This window comes from Ctenocephalides felis, unplaced genomic scaffold, assembly GCF_003426905.1.
Source record: "Ctenocephalides felis isolate EL2017-DRISC unplaced genomic scaffold, ASM342690v1 CF-g0.4_SCAFFOLD_01886, whole genome shotgun sequence".
NCBI lineage: Eukaryota > Metazoa > Arthropoda > Insecta > Siphonaptera > Pulicidae > Ctenocephalides > Ctenocephalides felis.
Genome location: NW_020538040.1, coordinates 146,696,646 through 146,719,781, shown reverse-complemented (window position 1 = coordinate 146,719,781; position 23,136 = coordinate 146,696,646). Strand labels below are relative to the sequence as shown.

The window sequence follows — 23,136 nt, the reverse complement described above, 5'->3', positions numbered from 1 at the left end:
TGGACAAACATTTCTCTCTTGTCAGAGACCACAATTTACAATTTTACCTAATTAATGGCAAATTTAAAATGAATGTGCAATGATAAATAGGTCAGCCATCTTCAATGAAAATATCTAATAATTATATAGAATAATATTTTAATGAATTTCAATACTTGTATGAAACACTTGTTTATTCACATATCATAGCATGAAAAGCAGCGAGCTTCTTATATTATCAAGGAATTTGTTTATATTTGGAAGTGGAAACCAATAACATTAAAAGAAGCTTGAGGGGTCATAAAAATAAATTATTCTAATCGTTGCAGATATCAAAGCGTTTAAGAGTTCTTATCAAGATGAAACGCAATAGTCTACATGATCTCCAAATTAATGGCCATAATTATTCCACATATTAATTTTCCTTATAAATAATTTACCTGCAAAGAGCGCCTATCCGGGTGCTTCCCGAGGGCTCGGATAAATTGTGGGTCGGTATCGTATGTCATCCCTTCACTGATCTTCTATTTTCTTCCTCGGTAACCAGAAACCAGCGTCTTCCGATCGCGCACATCATGCGCGACTGACCGCGTCAGACCGTTTGCGGGAGACGAATTATCATGGCACGGGGATAAAATTAATCACATTTGGATGAAAGATAATTTTTGGACAACAGAGATATAGGCACAAGATATATACACAAAACCACAAAATGGGAACGTGTCACTTTAGTCTAAATGTATTGATGAATTATAAAGTCACTAATGTATAATATATATCACACCGCTGCCACCAAAATGTGTTGAAGCGTCGGTTAGTCTTAGTCTAATCTTTTCAATTTTACCAAATATACCACTTTTCATTAAATAAAATTTATCTTTTTTTTAAGTAAATATTGATAATACACAAAATAATTTTTAATTAGTTTATTATATATTGTTGTTTTGATAAAATCACAGTCCTAACCGATTTCACACATTTGAACATTTCACTTTTTCACTAAAAACAATTAAATGTGTTAAATTCTTCAACGTTTTATTACTTTTTAGAAAGTAATTGAACCCCCACAATTCATGTATAATTTACTAATATAATTTTAATATATATCCCACCGCTGCCACCAAAATGTGCTGAAACGTCGTTTAGTTTTAGTCTAGTCTTTCCAATTTTACGAGTACCAAACATACCACATTTCACTAAATGAAATTTATCAGTTTTTTAAATTAGTGTTGATAATTCATATAATGATTTTTAATTAATTTATTATATATTGTAGTTTTGATTAAATCACATTCCTAACCAAGTTCACACATTTGAACACAAATTTTATTTCACTTCTTCACTAAAAACAGGTAAATGTGTTAAATTCTTCAACGTTTTATTACTTTTAGAAAGTAAATGAACCCCCACAATATTTTATGTATAATTTACTAATATATATAAAAATATCTCACCGCTGCCACCAACATGTGTTAAAGCGTCGTTTACTCTTGGTCTAATCTTTCCAATTTTACGAGTACCAAACATACAACTTTTCACTAAATGAAATTTATCACTTTTTTAAATTAGTTTTGATAATTCATATAATGATTTTTTAATAATTTTTTATATATTGTTGTTTTGATTAAATCACATTCCTAACCGAGTTCACACATGTAAATTTTATTTCACCCCTTCACTAAAAGTAAGCAAGTCAGTTAAATTCTTGGACTTGTAAAAAGTAATTGCACCCACACAATATTTTATAAACAGTTTAATAATAAAAGATTGTATATTTTATTCGTATTGATACTTCATTAATTAAATTTGAATCCAACAACGTTTATTATATATTGATAAAATTCCTCTTCAAATTTTAAACACATTAGATTAATAGATTGATACGATAACAGCAAAATTCCTCGATAATATTTTAACACTTTGAACACCTCCACAAGTTGGAATATTTGAAGGTACAAGTGTCGTCGGATCTATTTGCAAGTAGAATTAATTCCCCACACAACTTCTAAAATATAACTTTTATGCAAACGCACGTCTCACAAAATCGTAACGTGTGTTTGTATTGTTTTAACAACAGTTTCGTGTAATAAACGTTAGGCACAATTATTATTATTATTGCAGCGTATGTTTTTGTACTATTTTAACAAAGTAACAAGTGTGTTTTAATTTTGTTCCTTCCCAATTCACTTCACAAAAAATCGCGTAAATTTCGTTCTGGCAGGTCTTCTCTAATTCTGGGTAACAAACGACCCAGAATAGAGGATCTTGTAGACGTTATCATCTCCTGGTTCGAATTTGATAAGACAATTAACAGAGGCACGTTGTTATATAGCACGCGTTTAACTAGATTTAAGATTTCGGCGCTCACAGCCTCCGTGCGGAGCGACTGCCGTTTATTAAAGCGATAAACTCATCGCAGAGCTCGCCTCTCGCCAGCCAAGACCTGAAACGAAATGAGAAGAAAACTGTTAATAATCTTGTATTCTTTACGTTGAATGGGGAACTTGCATTTTTATAGTTCTTTTTGTGCAAAAGGTAATATTGAGAGAATTGCGACTATTATTTGCTTTATATGGGTATATAAAATATATTAATTATTTAATTATATTTTTATATATGTACATAGAATCTTCAATTATACCAAATTTTAATAGGGCAAAATACAAAGGTCTAATTCGAATTTGAACAATTATATTGCGAAAACCAAATCAATTATATCATCAAACAAACAATTATCTGACTATGTACAGTAAAATTCTCAATTAATTCCGAAATATAACTATATGGTATTGGTATTTTGCCTTGAGTCAAGTTACATGAACTTCCCTATATGTGTAAATAATTGACTTAATCAATAAAAAATAAATTTATTCATGAGTGATTAAAAGTATTCCATGTGGATTTATAACACATAATTGAAAACGAACGAACACGTTAACTCGGAGTATTTTCTGAAAGCAAATTTTCAAAAATCGACAATTTTTCTAATTGAACCAGTTTCCGTAGAATTTTAGGTTTAGTATGTTCATTAAGTACTCTTTCGTTATACCAAGTAAATCGTCTAACTTTGAACGCCAAAAAACTACTCATTTTCTCAAATTTTGATAAATGTTTAAAAATAAACTACTTGTCGTAAGTAAGGCCGCAATATTTCAGTAAGTTCTATAAGACCATGATATATATCGCCAAAAAAGTTCCATAAAAATCTGACTTAATTTTTTTTTCAGCAGTTAATTACAAGAAAATGGTTCGGTAGATTTTCACCTAAAACTAATTAGTATCATTCCCAACTAATATCTTCCAAACAGTTTTCGACTTTTTAAAATCGATACGGTAGTATGAGCATAAATGTGAACGAAAAGTTTACCACTTTTTTCCAAATTAAAAAGAAACGGCCGATCATCACAAAACTGAGAAAAGATAATCCGCATCGAAATACATCGATTGGCTTTTAAATTTTTGAAATCCAGTCCAGCCGTTTTTGAGAAAACAACCTATGTGGTGTCATGTGGTTCTTTTGGTTTAGACAGTAATTACTGAAAGTCAAATTTCTTTGTGCCCCGCCCTACCCTATATTTATTTATTTATTATTAGATGCGATCAGTATACAAAATGATCAAAACAAAAAATATGATATTTTTAGTGCAAAATTTTATATATAGATTTTATTTTTTACTAGAAATTTTGCAATAATAAAATTATCAAGTGTATACCACATTACAATCCTGTAAACTATACAGTGAAAAGTCTGAATTCTTAAAAATTGTGCAATTGTGTTATTGTTTTGAATGAATGTTATTCACGATTACGGTTCCAAAATTTAAATGAACAAAATTAATAAAAATTAACCACAGCAACTAAATTTAAATTATCTTAATTACATCAAAGATCTAAGTCGCACTTAAAAGCTCATAATTTCAAATAACATGAGATATTTTTTTTCTAAATTTTTTTCACGACAGTTAAGGACAATACTATCATTCCGTTTCGGTTTTACGTCAAAGTCTGGGACACCCTGTATACATATATAGGTTTTATTAGAGCAAAGTTTCTGACATTAGTAAAAGTATCACAAAGTGATTATGTAAAATTTTGAAATGTCTCGTACATATAAGCAAATTATTAAGATATTCATGTTCCTTTACCTGTTTTTAAATTTAAGATTAATGTATAATAATTTAAAAATTTTCAAATACTTCTGTGAAAGGATAATTACTATAATATATATTATTCTTATTTATATATATATATATATATATATATATATATATATATATATTATTAATTTAGAATTTAATAAAAATTAAATCATAAACCTGCATAATATCCAGCTATAAAATTTTTATATCATGAATAAATTTTTATCGAAGCTCATCGCCGTACTAAAATTTGAATAAACACGATTTCAGTATTAATATTTCATTTCGCAAATCCACTATTAAATTTATGCACGGCCGAAGTTTTGTGTAGATTAAATCTGCAGTCGAATAAAATGACCTTATATTAGCCGAAGAGATGTATGTTGCTGAAGAAGTCGAATTAATGAACATTCTGAATACCAAAACTGAAGTTAATGACCGCGCGAAATCAATACCGCAGTCAGTGTCTTCATTACGACTTTAAACATTCATTAAAATTTATATCTGATATTGCGTCATTTCATAAATTGGAAATAAATACGGCGATGAGTATAAAGAATTTCACCTCGGAATAATTAATTGAATGATTTAATGTTTTTGATAATCAGAATCTTATCCAATCCTAATGCACTGTATGTGAGGTTAAACGAAAATGGAGAACATTAGAGCTGCTGAAGAAGTATTTTTTAGATGAGTTGGTAAATGTTAATGAAATTGGTTTGATTAGTTTCGAATCATATGAGTCATTTTTTTTCAAATATCAACTTGTGGCATTTGACGAAGTATTAAAGCCTGACTGTAGATATTTTTTACAAGTTCTTTCGACAGAAAATGAGGTATAAGGTTTATAGATCACATACACGACGACTAATCACAATCGACCCGTATAGAAATGATATCATCGAGAGAAAATGACGAATCATTGGCACTCGACTCTTAACTTATCGACTCTTATCTGCCGTAACGCACTTTCGTTGCATTTGTACGGATTTACACCCTAGTCGCGCCTAAAAAAGTTTTACTTCAAAAATTGTAGTTGTTAAAAAAAATCCATAAAGTCCAATAATAAAGAGTTATATTAAAAGTAAAAATAAACACATAAATAGGCTTCCAGATTCCCGAATTCAAATAAAATATTAGTCATGTTATAAATCGTTACATAATAAATAAAATTAATAACTAGTGGTGTGTGGCATCGTGCCTTAAGACAAATAGCTACCATAATGAAATATTCAAGAATAAAATTTAGTTAAAAAATATTTTTTGGAAATTAAAAAAATGATGAAAAAAAAAATCTCCAAAAGCAATCGTTTCGTCAACACAAGCAGTTTTTTGAATCATTGAAAACTGCCATTTTTCGCATATTTAGCTCCGTAACACCGAAACGGCTTGACCTGCCTTTGCCAAAATCTAATCACCACTTCTCCCTATCATTACGAATTGAATGTTTTTTGTATCAGTCAAATCGGATGCTCCGTTGTCTTAGAAACTCGATTTCTATTTTCTGCACTCTTCGCTCCGTATCTCCGTAACGGCTAGACCTGCCTTTGCCAAAAACTAATCACCACATCTTCCTATTAATAGGATTCAAATGTTTTTTTTCAACCATTTAAATCGTGCGCCCGAAAACGTGGACAAAAAATTGTATCTTAACATGCATACACCCAAAATGTTCAGAAACCTTCAAAACGTGAAGATATGCAAAAATTTTCATTTTCGATTTTTGGCCCACTCCTACGGGAAGTTAATTAATATAACTGATGCACAAATAATATTTATTTAATAAAAAACGGTAATTTAAAAGTATTGACTAATTGTTTATGAATTACTTAAAAAAAACGAACACTTTTTGAGATGCATTTTATCTTAAGTAATTTTATGTTAAGTATTAAGTACATTACAATTATATGCATTGTGAACCTTGTAAAATTTTAAAGGTCTCTAAACTTTAATAACAGTTTAAAAAACAATGTGTAAACAAATTTTCGTGGAAAAATTCGGTTTTTATAAAAATATAAGATCCAATTTTGTTACAAAAATTTTGTCACCAAAACATTACTCGAAGAAATTCCCTCCAAATTACTATGAAGTGCTGAAAGTAATTACTGCATCCATTGCTCGCTATAAAAGTAAAGTGCTTTCATCACAAGAAATCTTTGTCAGAAGGCGTAGAACCTTGACGTTTACTTGCTAATCGATAAAGATGATTAAATTTGTTCAATAACCCTATATCATAACAGCCCTGCAATACGATCCCTTTTCAAACAAACTATTATCCATCACCAGACTTACGTGCTTTGAAAAATCGAGGGTTGATAAAATGTTTCACAACATTTAAATAAAATTTGGAAATTGTATTTTATATTTATGGAAATTTTAAGTAATCGATTATTTATTATGCTTGAAAAATACTTGGCAATGGTGGTTTTGTGTGAAATGGTTACTGTTAAAATATATAAGGTGTAATAGAAAAGATACAAACATATTTTTTAGTTCAAATATATTATTTAGATAAGATAATATATTTTTTGGGCAATTTACTAAAATGATTCAATTTCATGAAAATTATATTAAATTTGTTATTTACATCCAAATTTACAAATAAAATATCAATTATCAATAGTATCGTTAAAAAATACCATAGGTATAGGTTTTTGAGGTAGTGGTGGTGAACTGGTGAACCTTTTTACCTTCAGAACTTTAAGCCCTAATCTATCCTATTAACTACTGATCATATCATATTTCTACGAAATAGAGATGGCTAGTTGTAGTAACTATTCCTCTACCGAATCAAGTAAAAGAATATTCACAAAAAAGTGCGATGTTACAACTTACTTAGAATTTGGGGCTAGTTGTAACATCTACCGGAGCAAGTAGTAACGACAAACTAACTAAGTTTCTGTATGATAATAGCCCTTTCCCGATAATGCTGCCTCAAATTAAAACTCAGCAGAATTAGAGAAATTCTAATAATAAAAAAATATTGAAGTCAACCTGTGGGATACCTCCCAAAAAGCCACTTAATTTTAAAGTATTATCACAACAGCTTTTAAGAACTTTTAAGTTCTGATTCCCGTTCAAAATTAGTATAGGGTAGGGCGAGGCACAAAGATTTTATTTGAGAAACAAAACAATTATATCATAACATTTTGTACACCTTTGCCAGGGTGAAGGTTTAGTTGATGTTTTTTACCCCTCCCAGATGTAAGCTTCCAAAGGGGCTATACAAAAGAAAACTGTTGAATCTAACTAAAATCTAATTAACATCACATCTTTGAAACAATTAAATAATGTATACTTAAAAATTATATTAAGGTTTGGAACTAAACAACAAAACAAATCACAACGCAAATAAATACTTTTGTAATAGATTTGTAATAGTTTTTCTCCCGACAACAACGTCGTAAGAATCAAGGTAGTGTCTTTTTTCCTCTGCTTTCAAATATTGTTGTTAAAAAATCTTAACTTGACTGGCTTTTGATATCGGTGGTAGACATTTTTACCCGCGGACTTTTAAGACCCGATCTACCCTATATCTAATGAATGTTTTTATTTTTTTATGATCCAGATAGAATAGGCAAAATTTTTGTTTTCAGACTTAGTTTGAAATAAACTAAATTTAGAGTTAAATCAAGGAATATCTTGGTCGTTTAGCAATCTGCTTGCAAATCCTTTCGTCTATTCTTCAAACAGTGTACATCTAACAAATATACAACTTTTAAAAAATTACACACTTCAAAAAATTATAATTTTAAAACAAATGTTTGTTTTTATTCATATATTCACCAACAACCAGAAATTTACTAATAGTGAGCTGATGTACTGACTTGTCTGAACGGCGTGGCTTGATATGTGGTCATTCAAACGGTTTTGCTATCTCTGTGATGAATTTGTTAATACAATTTCTGTCTTTTTTATAGGTGCAGCAATGTTGGAAATTAATTTTCTCTTCGAAACATATTACTATCCATATTTCTAAGCAAAAACCCATATTCCCACTGGTTGTCCGAAGTGGGTATCAAATCTGATACTGCTGATTCAACTTCCGTAGCTCTAACCACTAATTCACAGAAAAGCGCTTAAAATAAATTGTAGATTGAAAACCAATAAAAGTAAACACGTCTTTGACTTTATTTTTATATCATCGAGTCCCTACATTATTAGTTCCTGAGTCACTAAACGCCAATAATCATTAGACATATTCCAACTCGATAAACCGCGAACATCAGTTCCCCAACGACAAAATAATCTATGTATCCATCTTACCACTCTAGCCAGCCCTGCCCGTCGAAATATCCCTATCGAATCATCAATCAAACCGAATTGTAATAGGAAACCCCTTTTTTTTCTTTTCTTCGGTAAACCCACCTCCACCCAGCGTTTCCCGATTCGAGGCCAAAGCTTGCCTTATCTCGGCATATTTGTGAGAGCTACCACTAGGCGGTTAGGAAGGTAGATGTAGCTTATGGGCGAAATTCAAAATCACATTAGCATACGATAAGCGTTCGGCGGCGGCGGGCACAAAACCGCTGAATAATAAATAAGACACGTAAGACCGATGACTTATGGTCATGCGGGGTCCCGATATAGAGGCACGTAGAGTGAAATCACGGGCTATCAGGATCAGGACGCGGACGGGACTCCCGATCGCCGAGCCATTAAAGGGACGATGGGGCTATCGAAATAGGGAAAAGGTGTTTATTGAATTTATGAAAATCAAGGAGGAAGAGGAGTTTTGACTTAAGAAGAGCGGGGTATGGTGGGGCACAAAGGTCCAATTTGACTTTTAGTAATTATACTGTCTAAACCTAATGAACAACACATAACAAGCATTCGTCAACCAGTTATTTTCAATAAAAATTCAAGTGCAATCCTACTTATAAAAATGAGTTTTTTTTTATTTATTTTTATTTACTATTTTTCTGCATCAAATTTTCTAAAATTTCTCAACTGTCTCTTTTTACCCCATAGGCGAGGTAAAATGGAACAGCCAGGAGGCAAACAGATCCAATGTTTTATTTCTAATTTTAAAGGAATTTTATGAATAATAACTAAATCATTCAACCAATGCAAAATATAAATTTCATGGTTGATTTTGGAACACTGTAAATAACCTTGATCTGGTATTTCGTCAAAAATATTGATCAACACAGTTGGAATAACTATTTATTTAATTTATCTCTTTTACAATTGCTTTTTTAACTCAATTTACTTTTGTATTTGCTATTTTATTGTTTACATCTTTGCCAGGGCAAAAGTTCAGTTGGCCCTTTCCATCCCACACACATGTAAGCTTTTAAGAGTGTATGTAAATACACTATTGATCTAACTTAAAAATTACCTCTAATAAAACAATAAAATGCATCATACCTAAAACTATATTAAGGTCTAAAAAGATGAACAACAGTGCTCACAACCAAAAAAACTACCAACGAAAAAAAATATGACTCTACTCTCATATATTATTGTTAAAAAATTCTTAATTTTATTGGTTTTTGTGATATCGGTGGTAAACCTTTAAGCCCCGCTATACCCTATTACTAACATAATAATCAAAAATCGTTATCAACTCTTACTACTATCACAAGACTTGCTTTGGTAGTATCTTTTTTTTTTTTTTTTTTTTTTTTTTTAAATTACTATATTTATTACAACTGCTAAATAATTAACATCTTTGGTAGGTGTTTGTGTTTAATTTATCATAATCTAATTTGATTCATTTCTTGTCAACTTGTCTTTTGCAGCTTATTTCCCTTCTTTATTTACTATTTTCTTATTGTTTACACCTTTGATTTAGTTGGGCCTTTTAACCCACACCAAATATAAGCTTTTATTAAAAAAAACACCTTATAAAATAATTAAATAATACATACTTAAAAAAATCAGGTATTAAAAATTAAATCATAGTTAACAAAGCTAAAAAAGTAATCCACTTAATTTATAACTCGATGACACTTTTTTGGTCCTATACTTTAAAATATTATCATTAAAAGTGCCATGTGCCGCGCTCTACCTGGTATTTACAAATAACCAAATTGAATTAAATTTTCAGTTGATAGTTACAAAAGACTATGAAAACTCCAATTTTACAATCTATAATAACTCGAAAATATCTTACGTAGATAAAATAATTAACGATAGAAGCGGTATCTACTTACATGTAGAAAATTAAGGATCATCCAAATGAGTCAAATCTTAATGTATCAGCTATAGGAAGGCTCAAAAAATGTTGGCCTATGGACCTGCCTTAGCATTAATTAATAAATCTAGAATGATTCTGAGACATTTTTTTCTTCAAAAATATTAGCTTTAATTTAATCTTATCATAATAACTTATAAAACTGAATTATTTTGCTTTCTATAGGCGGTTTGGTATTCCATACAGCAGTATCACTCTTGCGAAAAATTGCGCAGTAATGCAGAAACAAAATCGTTCAAATGAGTCAGAAAAGATTTTCTTATAAATTACTTTTCCTAAATTCCATATTATAACACAGCTACATTTTATAAAAAATATTATTCAATATGAAAAATATAGAAAAATATATAAATATATATAACTACTTCCAACTTCCATTACAGAAAATGAGAAAATTATTATTTTCTCGTAAAAAGTAGCAATCTGACATAAAAATGAACAATCAGAGAAGATATATTCTTTTACACTGACATCGGTTTTCAGGTGAAAATAATTTTTCCGGGCACGTGCAAATTATAAAGAAACAGATTAGGAAAAGCAAAATGAAGAACAAAGCTCTTTGTTGTTTGTGATTCAGAGATGTAAAAAAGACAATGAGTCTACTTTGAAATACCATGAATGTTAAATGATAAAGATAAGAAAACTACTAAGATCTCAAAGAGAGTGGAAAATAATCATTTTATAATGCTCGAGATATGAAAAAGAAAGTGCAAAATCTGTTGAAGTATCGTTATGGAATACCATTAAATTAAAATTAAATATTTCAAGATAAAGAAGATCTGAAGTAGTAATAAATAATTGAAGTGCATCAACTATATTTTTACATTAGTGCTCAGAAAATAATATTTCAATTCTCTGCTATCTGACTTCACTAAAACTCACATGATTGTAAAAACGTGTTTTTTGCTGTTTTTCAAAAAAATTACAAGTAATCCTTTTTACCCCATAAACGGAGTAAAATAGGACGGCCAGGCGGCAAACAGATCCAATATATACTTTTAATTTTGAAGGTATTTTACGAAATAATAGCTACATTATTCAACAGATGCAAAATATAAATTTCATGGGTACATTTTTCACAGGGATAACACTGTGTATAACCTTGACCTAGTATTTCGTCAGAAATATTTATCAGCATAGTTGGAATAACTATATATTTAATTTATCTCTTGTAAAATTGCTGGCATAGCACGAATGTAAAACGCATTTCCTTATTGGATAATTGACAATTCTGTCAATCGGCAAAAAAAGTTTTTTGATCGGTTGCTAGTTTTCATTTGGCGTTTGTTAAAAAATGAAAAACCAGAAGTAGTCCAGTCAATGGAGCGTTTTAGGCCTGAATTTTTTTACTGTGCTTCTATTTGCATGAAAGTTTTAAATTTGGTTCATCTTACCCTCAAATTCAAAAGTGAAAACAATTTTGACTTCGCTGCCACCTATCGGTGGATGATACCCCTTCTCAGTGGTGTAATTTTATTTTTTCAAGGGGTAGTGTTTTTAAGGATCAAAAAAGAGTTAAAAATTCGATAATTAAGTTAAAGAAGATAAAATATTAATATCCTTTCATGTCATTCTATTTTAGGTGTTTTTTCAACTCATAGGTTGTTCGCAAGACTTGTAGAGTTTTCAATGGATTGAAAATAATTTTATCGTAAGGTAAATGTATTAGAAAATATTTTACAATTCTACGATTTAATATTAAACACGTTTTCTAGCGATAAAATGGCTCAATATCAATTTTTACATAAAGAGACCTTGGCGGGTACCAGTGGTATTATCCCCTACGGGGGATGATGGCGAAATGAAAATTGTTTTCACTTTTGAACTTAAGGCCAAGATTAGCCGATTTCCAAAATTTCATGCAAATTGGAGCACAGTGAAAAATCAGAGGTTACACCCTTTTTTTCTCTCCATTTGAAGAAACACTTTTATCAAATTTTGCTTCTATATTTTTGCAAAGGAAAAAACGCATCGCAAGATTACAAAAAGTTTTATGTACTGTTTATGATGACGAAGCCTTGAAAGAATGACAATATGATAACATTCAGCACAGATTCTGAGGAACAATAGTTCTAATTTATATAATTCAATAAAATTTTGAATTAATTTTTTATTTACTACTACTCTCTAAATTACATTTTTCTGTGCAAAAAAGGATGATTATCTCAATTCAGACTAAGCAATCATAAATTCCACAATGTTTTGATGAATTTACTAAAAGTCAACAGTTTTTATGACATTTTTAAATATTACTAAACCTTATGGTACAAGAAGATTGAAACGACAATGGCCTTTAGACTTGGTCTTAGATTAGGTCTAATATAATATTATTATATTAATTGTTGAACTGAGAAGATCTCATTGGAGCTCTTCTTAGGCATCGCTCTTACATTGTCATTTTAGCTCATAGGAATCTTTATGTATTTCTGATTGCTAAATAAAACGAGTTAAAAAAAAAAAACAAAAAAAAATTTTTTGAATATGTATATGAATTTTGACTTCAAGGAATACAGTGGAACTGTCCTCTCCATATTATAAATATATTTTGTTACTAATTATCTGTGATATCTTACAAGTACAGCCATTTTTGGTAATTAAGTTTTCTTAGCTATGAAATATTTTTCTTCGTCTCTGATACAGCTCTTTTTTTCAGAAAAGCTTCCAAATTTTTTAAAAATTTCTGCAAATCAATTGATATACAGGACCTCATCTTTCGAAGATGCTCTAAAAGAAAACTTAATATTTATTTAAGTTTAATAATATTTAAGATTTTAATTTAAGATTTAAGTTAATATTTAAGATTAATAATTTAAGATTTAAGTTAATATTTAAGTTTTGTAAAATCAAGACACAAAATTATTTAATTATTCCTACATGGTATTTTGTATAATGGTCGTTTGTTATCTTTAAAAATTGTGTATTCTACATCTTATACATCTAATACATTTAATACATCACAATTCAAGTATTTTCGCTCGATCCAAATGCTATTTCAACGAATTATTAAACAACATTCGGCGATCGCGTGTAGACTATGAACAAGAATGGATCTGAATTAATAACAAATGAACATAATTTACGATATCACAAATATTTCCGGCGATATCGAACAAACATTGGCACACGTTTCTCAATAGGATTATAATTCATGATTTCATTTATTCAAAATAATGAAATATTATAGAAATCCTGGCCGCAGTGAAATATATCGATGCGCTTCTGTTTTATAGCTTTCTAAAAATATAAGTCGTTGAAGTTTTGTCATATAAGTCGTTAAAGTTATGGATAAAGGTATCATATTTGAGAAAAATAGGAATAAAATAAATAAGTAAGGTTCACACGCGGTTGAAGTAAAACTTATTTGCTACTGTACAAGATGGCATTTAAGTAAAAATAAATACATCATATAACAATTTTGAATAATGTTTATTAGTAATATGGTAACACTCGTGTTGCCCACATTTATTAGTGTCAACCATTATACGCATTTATATAATGATAAATTATATATTTATAATAGCATTAAAAATATGTATAATATTTAAAAACAATAATTTAATTAAAGTCATACTTCAAATATGACACGATCGGTTTGTCATTGTAATTAGTATTTAGAAATGAACCTTTATTAGAGAAATGAAGTAATTGCTTATAAATTCTATAATATTCATTCACACAGTGAATTATGTTGAACAACGCCTAAACAAATGTTGTTTTCGCAAATTCACTCATCATGTAATTGTGTTTGAAGAACTTCATGTAATTAAAATTAACATACAATTATTGACTGATGGTATTTTTTTTACTTTTTCGCTGGTGATATAATCTCATTCATTGGATAGCTGTAATATTTGTCTTGCATTTTTTCATTAAATCAAGATTAGTACTAAGATGTAACTTTAGAATGTTTATTTATCTATGCCGATATCCTTGTTGATATCGGTACGCATACAACATTGACATTGGTACGCATTAACGACAGATTTCTATTCACATACACGACGACTAATCATAATCGACCCGTATAGAAATGATATCATCGAGAGCGAATGACGAATCATTGGCACTCGACTCGGACGCACTTCCATTGCATTTGTACGGATTTACAAGCTAGTCGCGCCTAAAGAAGTTTTACTTCTCAAACTATTTAAAAGGAAAAATAAACAAATTAAGAAAATATACTAGATACATAAGGTGTTTTAAAAATTAAATTAGGTGTAAGTGACATTTTGCGGTAAGACAAGATGCTAAAAACTTCCATGATCAATAATCAACGTTGAACATTGTTACGATAAAAATATGAAATTGACTTTTGAAATTGAAATATAAAACTTTTATAACTATTTTTATAGGTTCATAATATTTTAGCATATTCATTAGAACAATTGTTAAAAAAATTATTTTCAACAATTAATTTCGAAGAAACATCCCGGCCGATCTTTACCAAAAACTAATCAACACAATTTCCAATTTCGATATATTTCAACCATTTTTGTATCCTTTAAATAGGTTTAGTATTTTTAGCTAAACCATGGATAAAAAATGTTTTATCTTTATGCTGATTGACTAATAATGACACGTTATCGGGTTATACAGAACAGATTAAAATTTTCTGTAATCGTCTCAGCCGTATTTGAGAAAACGTCAACAAAAGGTAAAAATTGTGGCTTACATACACACATATTTTTCCAACTTTGGTGTTAAACGATTCAGAATGACTTAAAATGTAAAAAAAACATGAAATTAACAAATAGTTTTTTTTTGACGAAAAACAAACTTCAGATTAGGGATGCTAAAAACAGGTTAAATTTTCTAATCAGAATAATTGTTTGTGATTTTTTTAATAAAATAAATCCTAATTGAATTTAAAACTGGCAAATTCTTGCGCGTGTTTAATTTATTGATTTATGCATTACTAAATGATAAATTTAAACACATTGATTCTTAATAAATGTATAAATACAAGTTTTTGCAAATAATTATATATATATATATATATATATATATATATAATAACATTAATTCATTTTACAAGTTTACATAAATTACTACCTGTCATGATTCTATATGTAATTGATAATAAGATTGAACTCGTTTTACGATTTAATAAACATTTATGACTTTGATTAATCGCATTTTACTACCAGTTTATAGTTATTTCTATCTATATAGATAGAAATAACTATGTACTCGTAAAATCTTATGATTAATAGCAATTTAATATATTTGTTAGCTTTAAAAGTCAAAAATGGTAAATAGTAAATATATATAAAAAAATCATGATATATACGAAAAATTAAATATATATTTGATAGTAAAATAAAATTTGTATGTGTATAAAAATTATATCAAGTCATAAATCTAATTTAATAATTTAGAATAAAATTGATTTAATTGAATTAGTGTGCCGCTTTTAGTATACAAAGTCTCTTTTCGGCCGACAATTGTGAATTCCACAAATGTATTACATGTCTTTAACTGGACAGTTGTAAATAAAAGAGAGAATAAAAAAAATGTTGTCAATGCACTACACAGATTTTTTGTTTGTTTCAATATGTACTTGTGTGTTTCATGTAGTACATGTGTAGGGGAGATCCTCCATAAATGCAAATACTATAATTTTCAATTTCAGGATTTTTATAATAGTGTACTATAAATTAAAAATAACAAAAAATATAAATTTGATGCTATGATTTTAAATGAAGACGCCGCAGTAAGATTTACACCTAATATGTGTTATTTATATGAAAGTTCAACTAATACGTGTTAAAGTTTGAAAATTTAATTCCAAACCCGGTAATATTTTATCACGTACAAATATAATTCACATTATGGAGTAAAGATCCTATATTCTGTACAAGCTTAGGCAAAAGTTTAATAAGCAAAACACACACGTCCGAAACATATTGCACGTAGCGTCATCCATTTGTGTAATCTTAGAATTAGGTGCGGCGTGCTTAATCCTGAACACGCTTTAATATCCTGAATTAAAGCCCTGCTGACAAAATTATCGCATGCATAAATACCTCCACTGAAATGACAATATTGCAAACTGGCAAAATAGTATACGACTTGTTTTAAGACGAGACAAAATTGTACCATTCATTACACAGGTCCACAGAATAAAAAGTTGTCTGTATTGGGTGTGCCTCGTATGTTTTCCAATGTAGTTTTTATCGCTGAACACGAATCTAAAGTCAAAACACGAATCTAAAGTTAAAAAAAAAATGTACCCATAAAATTTATATTTTGCATTGGTTGAATAACGTCAAAAATGGTAATTCAGTTGAAAAATTTGTCTCTTTATGCTGTCTATAGATAGGGAAACTTGTTCAACTAAACATGCTTCATCTTTCGCCCTTTCGACCCTATCTCAAAATTAGTATAGTTTATCTGTTAGGACGATTGTCACTACCTGGCACAACCGCACCCAATCTCCCCTACTACACTATACTAATGTAGCTATCATTTCCCTTTAAATTCTTTAAATTCCCCTGGCCGTCTCATTTTACCCCGCATAGCGTATGGGCTAAAAGGGATCATATAACAAATTTTTGAACAACAGAAAACCAAACATTTCTACCACGATGAATTAGCTGGGTGTTTTACTGAACATAGTCAGATAGTTATTTGTTTTATATGTGTTATTTGATGAAATATGATTGGTTTGGTTTTCACAATATAATTGTTCAAAGTCAAATTGAACCTTTTTGCCCCGCCCTACCGTGTATATATATATATATATATATATATATATATAATTATAAGCAGATTTTAGCAGATTTTAGCAGATTCGATAATTTATTGTCATTATAATTGTCAGTTGTTCAAAATACATTATTTCAAAATTATGACATATTGAAAAAAAAATTATAGTTGATTATTCAATCAACAGATAAATTATAACAATATTTTTGAAGTAAAGTTCTTTAGGTGCAACTAGAAAGTAAATTTGTGAAAATGCAAAAGAAGTTGTGTTACGCCTGAACTGTTCCTCATTCGCTCTCGATGAAATAATTTCTATACGGGTCGATTGTGATTAGTCGTCGTGTCGAGTAAATAAAGATCTTTCGTTGTATGCGTCACCGAGGAGCATTATATCGGAATGTCATTAGATTATAATGTTACATAGTACAAATCTTGATTATACAAAAAATGTCTAAATCAGAAGAATATTTTACCCTGTCCCCCGTAAATAACTATAATGAAAATAATAGAACAAATAAAACATTTGTGCCGTGTAAGAAACGTAAGTTTATTGAAATAATTTCTATATTAATCGTAGTTTCTATAAATTTTTGGAGTTATAAAAATATTTTTATAGGCAAGACAGATATTACAGCTGCTTAAAGAATGAGATTGTATCGCCAGCGAAATTGTAAAGAAGAATACATGCAGTCAATGAATGTATGTTAATTTAGTTAAATGAAATTAGTGAAATTGTGAAAACAATATTTCTTTAAGCGTTGTTTAACTTAATCCACTGTGTGAACGAATATTAGAGAATTTATTAATCAGCAATTACTTCATTTCTCTAATCAAGGTTCAAGTCCTAAATGCAAATTACAATGACAAACCGATCATGTCGTATTTGAAGTATGACTTCAATTACATTATTGTTTTCAAATATTATAAATATTTTTAATGCTATTATTTATATATAATTTATGATTTATTGTTATATAAATATGCATAATGGTTGTGATCAATAAATGTGTGCATCACGAGCCATATTACTAATAAACATTATTTAAAATTGTCATATGATGTATTTATTTTTCACTTGAATGTCATCTCGTACAATTGCAAAAAAGTTTTACTTCACTCGCGCGTGAACCTTACGCGCACTCTTTTAATAATTATAAAAGAAATCTAATATGAATTTTTGTTATTAACTTAATAAAACATAACATCTCTATAAATATCTTATAAATTTCACAACCATATACCAAATATGGACAACTATCTTACTCCAAAGTAAACTTATACATCATTTATACATATTAGGTTGTCAAATATCTCCCTTCCGCTTTTTTGCTCTTGGTTTATAATACAAAAAGGCGGAAGGGAGATATTTGACAACCTATCATATGTTTCTTGATATGTCCTACAGTAGTAAAATTGGATAAAAACTAAGAGAATTGAGAAAAAAGTACACGCAACTTATCATTGATTGACTAGAATTTCATTTAAAGTTATAGATTCTTAGGCGTTTATTTAGCTGAACTCTTAGCTATCACATTTTGCCAAAGCCCAGCCTGCGCTATATACCTCCAATTGACTAGAACCGCCAATTATGTATAACAAAAATATTTTATCGTGTTCATTTCATCACGTCTTTATCTCCATAATATCATAATACAAATATTTTAGCAACAAAAAATGAATGGCTACGAGAGAAAAAATCACGACAAAAAATCTCTTGTAACCAATAAACTATTATCTCGAGCCAAGTGTATGGACGAGCACCTGTTGTTTAACGGTACAGACGAGATGCTCGTAAACAGTGCTGGTCGGTCATCAAATATTATATTTATTAACTCGTCAAATGGTAAATTTATTACTTTAATATATGCCATATCACTGTATGCATAATTTAACGTATACATAAAATAGATACAAAAATATTTATTGAAAAGTATATGATTAATATTGGCAACAATGCAAAAAGTCAGATTACAGAAATGATGGATTGCAGAATAACTTTTATGTTGAAATACCATTATTTGAGCTGTTTAGTCTACAAATTAAATAACTTACATTATATATATATATATATATATATATATATATATATATATAGTATATATATAACAAATGTATTCTGAGTGGATAGATAGATAATAATTTGGAAATATGAACAATCAACACTCTTTTTGCACTAATTTATTGAATAATAATTTTACAAACGTTTCGAGACTAGGTTTGTCTCATCATCAGTGTGTTATAATTTAAAATCTAAATAATTACCCTACGAGAAGTTAAATATGGAAACCTAAATTAGCATTATGTGTTATCCGCTGCAAGTCGTTCAATATACTGCTTACTGCCCCACCAACGATCGTCGGAGTCTGAATTCTCTATTCAAGGTCAAGTGGTAAGTCACGCAATATCAAATATGAAAGAGAAGGACTGGGCCCTTCCTTCTCTTTCCGATTTAAAACTGAAGATATCACATGAATAGAATATTGACAGAAACCATGTTAAATTTAATTAACTTGGTTGAAGTGCTAAAATGCTAAAGTTTTCCAAGTCGAAAGAAAATATGAAAATTAATTTTGATTAAATTTTCAAATAGTGCAGAAATGATATTTTGAACTATAGTTCAATATCGTGAGTAACTTGATTTATGAAAATATACATTTTATTTGATTGATAGTCCTCTAAATTTGTGGTGAATGTGAAAGATACCATCCACATAATCCTATTTCTAAAGAAGCTAGAAATTGCTGTGTCTCTAATATAAGGTGGAAATATCCCATCAGTAAAGCATTGGCAAAAACACACTGCACACACACTAGTAAATTGCCAAAGTAAATTTTTACGAAGAAATAACTAAAATATTTTAAATTACCGACTAACGCCCGCCGTTTGTCCATCACTGTAATCAAATCAAGCTTTGTGGATTGGGTATTGAATAGTGATTTGGTGATTGGTCCCCACAGAATCGGATGGACCAATAGTGTTACCGTATACCCGGCCAAGAGTTGCCCTTTGACACAAAACGTGTTAAGTGTGTCGAGTATGTAAATCGTAAACGATTAACTGTACACCTGACTAGATGATGATGGAACCACAGGTATTTGGAATTGCTCGATGAGAGAAAGCAATGGATATATCACAATAGACAAAGAAGATATAAATTCAGGAAAATACTTAAATTTAATTTTAATTACTAGAATGGTTTGCTGGTTCGATTCCCACCAAAGCCCGACATCAGGCAACTTTGATGTCAAATTTTCACTTGAGGTTATAGATCTCAAATATAGCTAGTGGGTATAGTTGCATACATATATAATAAAAATGTCAACAAATCCGAGTATAGTTAATTACTCATAATTGGATTGGACAACTACTGGGTTGCCATCCATTCAAAAATCCATACAATAAAGTCAAAACAATTACTGAATGTCTTAAGTGTGATAGATTGTAATTAAAAATGTTAGAAGAAAAATTACTAAAACATAATATTGTAAAGACGAGACAATGTTTAAACACTGCTCTAATGAGACATCAAAGCTTCCTCTCTTCATGCCACTAGTACAATGGCATTTTTTTGTATACGATTCAAGATCAAAATTAAAGCAGAAAGATATTACCAAACTAGCCAAAGTACAGGTAAACACCATTCTCATTTATTGCTTTAATAAATAAATTTATTGCTCCAATAAAATTAGATAAATTTTAGGCAACCACTACACAGTTTTCATTTCTCTCGTTTGCTTATTTTTTAAAAATCTGTGATTTCTCCCTTCATGTCTTCAAACCAGTCAAATTCATTTTATCAATAAGTACTGGTAATGATATTTTCCCTTTATGATTCTTCCAACGTTATTTTGTAAAGCCAAAGTACAAACACATATCTCATTGTACTTTGTATCTCATTTTATATCTCATTGTATGTTTAACGAAATTAGATAAAAACAATTAAAAGTTCAATGAAGTTTTCATATCTTAGAATTCTTCTCACTTGCATGTTTTTCAAAACTTTGTGTTTCTTCTCTTTGTGCCCTTAAACCTGCTTAAATAATTTTAATTTTAAACAGAAGCCTTGGCATAGAATCTCTAGGAACAGACAGAACAGAATCTCATAATCCAGAAACTTCAGAATATCTGCATCTACCTATAGAATCTCTAGAAAAGTATATTTTGCAAATAAAATTTTTAGAAACAGAAGCTTAAGCTATATAACCTTTGGGAAAGGAACTTCAGATGAAAACGCAATTTCATACTCCAGAATATCCTGCGTCTTAAATATGTAGCTAAAATCTGCATACAAAGCCTGGTAAGGAATCTATAGAATCTCTTCATCTGAACTTGGATCTTCTCGTAGAAATAAAGACTATAAAATTTTTGGAAACGCGAACTCATATTTTGGGATCTACACCATTTTATAATCTGCGTATATAATATCTAGATACTTAATATCTGCAAACGAAAACTTTGGAATCTTTCGAAACAGAATCTCAAAAATTGATGAAAACGGTAGATCTCATAATCTGAAACTACAGAATCTCTTCATCGAAAGATGAGAACTTGAAAATTACAACTCTTAATATCTAAATACGGAACCCTTAAATGGCTGAATTCTAGAAGCTTTAGAAACTGCTGGAAATGTAACCATCATCACCATAGTCTGTAATCCATTAAATCTATTTATCTGCCTATTCTATATACTCTAAAAATATAGTCTCTGGTTATAGAATCTCTAAATAATTATTTTTTGAAAATGAGGTTGCTAGTAATAGAAGCCCTAACTAGGGTATGGAGTCTCTAAAAACAGTACCAAAGAAATTGATGGAAGCGTAATCTAATAATCCGGAAACTACAAAATCTTTTCACCTACGTATATAGAAACTTTAAAACTCGAGAAATGCAGTCTTTGTCTACTAGACCATTTTGGACAGAATCTCTGGCTATGCAATCTCTATTTTTTTAACGGAGCTTCAAAAATTACTGGAAAAAAATATCAGAATCTTGAATAAAGAGAATCTTTTTATCGTGTATAATCTTTAGAAATTGAATCTTTAGAAACAAAAGTTCTGGTCATAAAATTTGTAAATAAAAATTCAGAATTTGATGGAAGCGTAATCCGAAAACTACAGAAGCTTTATACAGATATTATTGTAATTTTTCTGATTGCTAAATAAATCTATTACAAAAAAAATCTATATGCTCTATAATCTTTGGTTATAGAGCAATCTCTATAAATAAAACATCAGATACAAAATCTCATAATCAGGAAATTATAAAATCTTTATATCTGCTTACATAGAATAGAAACTATGGAGTCTCTAGGAACAGAACCACAGAAATAGATGGAAGCGAACTACAAAATATTTTCGCCTACGTATGGGGGCGTGAGGTTCTTAGGGAGAAGGGGGGGTTGACAAAAATTACTAAATATCACGTGAGGGAGAAAGATGTATTGCAAAATATCACGTGTATTTATTTTTTACCTGATTTTTTTTTAATTCGAACATTTTCAAAAAAAACTGAAATTTTAAATTTTTTTTCTTATAATTAAAAATACACGTAATGTTTGGTAGGGGTGGAAGGGGTTAATTTTGAATATCACCGGGTATCACCAAGGGGGAGGGGAGTCCAAATATCTATGAAAAATAGATCACGTGATTAATGGACGCCCCTTATATAGAAACTTTAGAACTAGAAAACCGTAGTCTACTAAACCATTCTGGGCACAACTTCTAGCTATGGAATTTCTAATTTTTCAACAAAACTTCAAAAACTGCTGAAAACGTAATCTCATAATCGAGAGTAAATGGAATCTTTTCATCAACGTATAGTATGGTTAGAAAGAGAATCTTCATGAACAGAAGTACAGGTTATAAATATTTTGAATTAAAATATAGACGTTGGCAGGAATTGATGGAAACGTAATCCAAAATGTACAGAATCTTTTCATCTACGTATAGAACCTCTAGAAACCTAATCTCTGAATACAAAACCTCTGCCTATAAAAAAATCTATGTCTATAACTTCCAACAACAATCAGTGCACACGGAAGTTCACTGTATCTCCAAAATAGCGACGTGCAGAACTCCTGTAAAACAAATCTCTGGGGCATAATTCCTGCGT

At 29.6% G+C, this 23,136-nt stretch overlaps 1 long non-coding RNA gene across 1 annotated transcript in view; it reads right to left on the bottom strand.

Moving 5' to 3' along the window:
- Nucleotides 1-1,845: 1,845 nt before the first annotated feature.
- LOC113378115 overlaps nucleotides 1,846-23,136 on the bottom strand; it is a 212,406-nt gene continuing 191,115 nt past the window's right edge. Inside the window, exon 4 of the long non-coding RNA XR_003367141.1 lies at nucleotides 1,846-2,422. This is a non-coding gene — a long non-coding RNA (uncharacterized LOC113378115). The remainder of the gene's footprint in view (nucleotides 2,423-23,136) is intronic.